This window comes from Mus caroli, unplaced genomic scaffold (genome assembly GCF_978045245.1).
Source record: "Mus caroli unplaced genomic scaffold, Mus_caroli_1 scaffold_1, whole genome shotgun sequence".
NCBI lineage: Eukaryota > Metazoa > Chordata > Mammalia > Rodentia > Muridae > Mus > Mus caroli.
This window is the reverse complement of record NW_028227256.1, coordinates 80,145,046-80,151,059: the sequence shown is the minus strand read 5'-3', so window position 1 is coordinate 80,151,059 and position 6,014 is coordinate 80,145,046. Positions and strand designations below refer to the sequence as shown.

The window sequence follows — 6,014 nt, the reverse complement described above, 5'->3', positions numbered from 1 at the left end:
GACAAACAGTACTCCCAGCCTTAATGTGAGAAGGTTCCCTTGGCTCCAATGATGATGAAAACAGAGACACTCAACACTCAAGATGTTGAGAAAAAGTAACAGTTTAGGACTCAGTTTAGGGCGTTTCTATCACCCCCCGCTAAGTCTCTGCAAACATATCATGGAAGAAGGGGCAGAGAGAAGGTACGATCAATCAGTCGACTCAGAAGACGAAGAGAAGGGCAAGGAGATGCGGACTTCTGGGCAGAAGAAAAACCAAAAGCAAGACTGAGGGGTTTGGGAGATTGGTGCTCGCCTTGCCTTCATTAATTCCCAGTACAAATAAAGGGGAGGGGGGAGAGAGGGAGAGAGGAATGAGGAGGGGAAGGGATGACATTAGGAGGAGAAGAGGAGGGGGAGGAAAAATAAAAGTGTGTATTTTATACATTCTATTAAGGAAGACAACTGAGGGGATCACCCAGCTCTGTTGGACTCCCACACTAATGAATACACTGAGAAAAATAGAAATTTAAGAATTATCTCTCTGTCCTTATTAAGTCTATTAAAAATAGTATGGTGTGGTATGAGAATCATACACATGATACTGTAGCAGAAGATAAGATGGATTTGTTCAGCTCCTCACTTCCCCCTGCCCTAATCACTGTTATCTCAAAACTTGTCATGACATAGGTAAGAGCTGTCCTTGAGTAAGAGGAAAACGCACATTCTCGAAATGGGAGGAGTAGAATGTTATTTAATTAATAAATTAATTAATTGAAAACATTTTTACTTGCTACGTATGCAAACATCTTGGAAGCTCCTAAATGTGTTAAGATACATCTGGGAACCTATGCTCATTTCTTTTACAAAGTGGATTTAAAAATAAAATAATAAAATAAATCCACACCCCCTCTTCTCCTTGACATTCCATTTGCAATCCTCCTCCTACACTCTGCGTGACACCATCCTACAAAAGTTTCCCCAGCACGTGTGCCATTTGTCCCACATCAGCCCTTGCAGCTGTGACTGAGGATCTTGGTCCTGCCTTCCTTGTGACCTAGTTATCATTTCCTGCATACCAAGAAGAGACTTGATTTTTTCAGAGTAGAAAGTAGCCTGTCAGCATCTTGTCTCAACAAATGCTCCAGCTCTTGAATGTCTTCCAGTTCCCAGGAGTGAGTAACAGCATCCTGGCGTGACTGTACTTGAGCCATCCGATTCTCTCCTCCAAGCCACAAAACTACATTCACACAAGGGTTTGAAGTAAGCACATGCAAACCACGGCTCACCAGGGTGTGATCAAAAAAGAGCATGAGGAGTTGAGAAGAGTGGGAAGACAATGCCTGGGAAACTTACTGCAAAGGCACCTTAGCCTCGAGCAAAATGCAGAGCCAGGAGCAGAAGTAAAAGCTTTGCTCCTCTTCCTGAGATTCGTCAACCTCTCTTGGAGCCAGGCTTTCCAGTCATCCATTGTGTCTGGAGGCACCTAGAGTAGACAAGATTCCCAAGAACACCTAGATTTTTGGGAGCCCTGGGAGAGTTAGAGTATCCTCACCTGTTAACATTCTGTTATCAGCTGCAATTCAGCTCTTCCAAGAACTGTTTAGAAGCCTGTGGTCTCTCCCCCCGCCTGAGCCTTAGAGCACTCCCAACTTAAAGGTCTTTCTCACGTGTCTCTTCCCTCATTCCTAGAACAACCAGACCATTGTCTTTCTTAGCTGTTGTGTTGTCTTTATCACTTGGGATGTAGTTAGAAGCCTGCTTTTCCAGGCAGTGAGATGAAACAAGATTTGGGTCTTTACAGTGAACAGGGTCTTTGTTTCTCACAGAACATAGTTACCCTCACCATAACATCCATATCTATTTAGCACCTCACATGGAGCTTGCTGAGGTTCATAAAAGTCTACACCATGATCTAAATATATTGGGTTAACTCCTGCCTTATTTCCTCTACTGGTTAATCACTGGTTCTTTTTCATGCTTTACCTCCAACTTAGCTTTTTCTCACCGCCCTCAGCAGTCTGGTCTCAAGTTTCAGAATTCACCGTCTGCACTGAACTTTCTCACCCCCATCACAGAATCAAAGAATAGTAGGATAGCAACATGACACAGGAACCTGTCTCCAAAGATGTTGGCATATCATGCCAGGTCATCTTTCCTTGGGGGGGGGTATTTTTTTCATTTTAATTAAGTCACCTTTAAAGAAAAGTTTTACTACATGTATTTATTTAAGTGCATACCACAACATACACACGTGGGATCAGACTACAACGTGCAGGGGCTGGTTCTTCCCTTCTACCCTGTGGGTCCTGGGCATTGATCTCAGGTCATCAGGACTGGCAACAAGCACCTTTAGCTGTCATCTCATCAGCCTCTAATTCATTTTTTAAATGTCCACCAATGATGTAAGCCATTAGAGATTCTTCAGTGTATTATTCCTGGGTCGCTGTCATCCGGAGGCTTTGACAGAACCAACCTCTGAAAGGAATTATTTGTTTTCCCTTGTGGTGCCTGAGGGTTCAGATCCTGATGGAGTGGCAATTCAGGTGCTACAGATCGATTCACAGTGTAGGAGCCTGTGGTAGGGATTGTTCAGATTACTGACAATACACAATAGGGCAGAGAAGCCCTCCACCAACCAGGAGCTGGGCATAATCTTCAAAGGCCTCCCTCTACAGACATACTTCCACCAGCTAGGTGCCATACCTACACCATTCCATACCATCCTACACCATCCCAAAGCCTTACACCATCCCATAACACCACCAGCTAGGGGAAAAGCATTAAGTAAATAAATACATATAAAAGTCTGTGAGAAACATTTCCGATTTGAAAATTATCAAACTAGGTTAAAGACTCATATAAGAAAATGCTAGGACATGATTTTTAAACATTTTATTTGACTTGGCTGTAAGAGGTACTTTACTGAGGGTTGTGGCCCAGCATTCATGCTGCTGTGATTGGCTCTCACAGAAGGCCCGTTTCTTCACAAGCTTCACTCTCTATTTGTCCATGAACTTGGCTCTCTCCTGGAGCTTCATCAAGTTTTGCTTCTGGAAGCTCTTAAACCAGTCTCAGAGGCTATTGCCTTGGGGCAGGCAAAGTGGGACAGAGCTATAAGGTCAGCTCAGGCCATGCAGAGCTCAGGTCTAGGGAGGAGGCAGAGCAGGATGTGAACAGAAGCTGAGCAAGGTCCTTTATGTGCTCTGGGAAGATTTTGCTATGATATTGTTATGCCCATTGAATGGGGTTGGGAGAGAGGAACCACAGAAAGGACCAGGCTGGAATGAAAGGCCTTCTGAGCATCATAGGCTCATTTAAGCACCGTGGTGACCTCATCCCAAATGGTTTAGGCCAAGGGCGGCCATAGGGTCTCCTATAGTCCCTGGGAACAAGGATAAACATCCTTACCAAGCAATGTTCAATCTTAACAAAAGCCTTTGTCAGGTCTTTTCTATATATGCTGTTTTTTCTTTTTTGTTTTTTTCTTTTTTTTTGAAGAGCAAGACAAATTTTTACTTTTAAATGATTATAAGCACACCATAAACATGTAACAAGTTAAGTCCTAGCATCTAGTGATTTGGGTTAGGTTACACTAACAACAGCCGGAACAAGCATATCGTATTGACTGTCCTAAATTATCCAGGATAGAGTACTCTAAGGCTGGCTGCTTCTTCATAGGAGTTACTAATAGCTACTGTCTACTTTTTCATAGATAACGCCCCTGACCTGTAAGAAAGTAGAAGGGAACAGTTTACTCCCTTTCTTCCTTCAAAGAATTTTTTCTACTAGACTAATTAAAAAAAAAAGTCAACATTGATATCCATTACTTGCATGAAGACACAGGAAAACAGGTGACATATACTCCTTAAAGACATACAAGATAAGAAGATGAAACTTCAGGTACATAATAAGTCTGTACAAAAAGCTAGATTTGATACTCTCAAAAAGTGAAGGGTCCTACAACAGCATAGAGAAATAATTTAATGCCTTCCAGAACAGAACTCCAGCTCTGTGGAGGTTTCCTATTCTATGGGGGCAGATTTCATGCCAACCCACAGAGCAGGCGCTTCCACCTCCTATCCATTTATGCGGTAATTTTCATGGATTTCCGGCCGGATGTCACACACAAAGGCCAAGAGGTCATCCAGGACTTCATCCCTGTTCTGCTCGAAGTAGTTCTGGAGGACGGTCATCTTCTCCTGGGTCTCCTTTTCCACCTCACTGCTGCAGCTGCCATGGGAGCCCAGTGCCGCAGCTTCCTTGGCCTTGAACTCCTTCTCCCTCTGCAGGCGGTACTGTTCAATTTCAGCCTGCGCTTCTTCTTTGGCCTGCTTCAGCCTCCGGTTCTTTCGCTTGCGGGCCTCGGACACCTTCTCAGCCTGCAGTAGCTGCTGGATGCCCTGCGACTGACTCGCCATTGCTGAGGGGACTTTGGGCCGAGCAAACGGCCTAAGTCAACTGCTCAAACACACTCCGAAGCCCCTCGGGTCACCTGACCCACCACCCAGCATGCTGTTTTTTCTTAATAGTACATACTAACTGTACAATGTGCTGAGTTTCAGTGGAACATTGCTGTATATCTATGCACAGTACTTGATCTACCCACCCAATACACACACACACACACACACACACACACACACACGCACGCCCTTCCATGTTCTTGATCCCTTTCTCCCTCTCCATGCCCCCTTCCTCTTTTCTCTTTCCACTCTAGGGGGATGTTTTTTGACTTAAGCAAAATATTTTCCCTTAAGCAAGACCATGTTGCAGGAGCTAGATCTGAAGAAGTTAGAGAAGTCACAGTTGGTGGGGTTTTATAGGGAGGATGAGATAAAGAGATTTTACACAGTAGTAACTGAATTTAGAAATTTAGAGAAATAGAAAAATCATATTGGGTAAAAGGCAGCATAGAGAGGGAAGAGACTTATGAATGCTACTCCTAGCTCAGAGGCTGTAAGGAGCCGTCCTCACATTCGCCATTATAAGATGGCACTGACACCTGTGTTCTAAGTAGTAAACAAACCATCTGCACATGCGCTGGGGTAGTTTCCCACCCCATGTGCTCTGCCTTTCCCGTGATGACAACTCTGGCTGAGGGGCTGCAGCCAATCAGGGAGTGACACTCCGAGGCGGAGGACAGTCCTCCATAAAAGGGAGGGGGCTCCACCATCTCGGGCTCTCTCTCTGGCTCCTTTCTCCACTGGCTCCTGATGGGGTAAGCAATAAAGTTTGTACTGCAGAAGATTCTTGTTGCCCTGAGCGTGTTCTTACCAGGGGGACACACAAAAGCGCGGGCAACAAATGGTGCCGGAACCCGCGAGCTACTGCATCACGGAGAAGGAGCGGTTAATGAAGTGTTCCCGGAAACAGACTGTTGAGAAGGACCCGGTGTAGGTTCAGAACTCATCAGCTGGGGAACTGTGGTTAATGAAGTTTTCCCGGAAACAGACTGTTGAGAAGGACCCGGTGTAGATTCAGAACTCTTCAGCTGTGGGACGGCGTGTTACAGCTTTACAAGGTATGTCTGGTCTTGAACTTTCTCTAGTGTTAAAAGCCTTTTTGTTTCTTTTCATATGTCAACAAGTAGTTAAGATGGGGTGGAGAATTCTGAACGAAATTCAAGACAGTCTATCAGAAGTAAAGCAGGGAGAGAGAGCAGAAAAAAAGAGGAAACATGGTGCGCCAAATAAGTATACAGGCCTTTCCACGGGTCTTGAACCCGAGGAAAAGTTAATGTCAGGGAAGAATACCTGGGGAGAGATTGGAAGGAAAGAGGAGAAAAGAGATGAGTTTAAGGAGCCAGTTCTTAATAGCTGTGAATCAGATGAAGAAATTAGCCCTTCTGAGGAAACAGACTTGGAGGAGGAAGCAGCTTGTTATGAGAGAGAAATGCGAGCTTATAGGTCAAGAAAAAAGCCAAAAGCGACTGGCAAAGGCCAGCTTGCTGCTTGGCCCCAGGGCAGTCAGCTTCAGGGTCATAGTGCACCTCCGCCCTATGCGGAGCCCCCGCCCTGCGTAGTGCGTCAGCC

At 45.0% G+C, this 6,014-nt stretch overlaps 1 pseudogene; it reads right to left on the bottom strand.

Moving 5' to 3' along the window:
• Positions 1-3,950: 3,950 nt before the first annotated feature.
• On the bottom strand, positions 3,951-4,484 carry LOC110302473 (V-type proton ATPase subunit G 1 pseudogene; annotated as a pseudogene).
• Between the last annotated feature and the right edge of the window lie 1,530 nt (positions 4,485-6,014).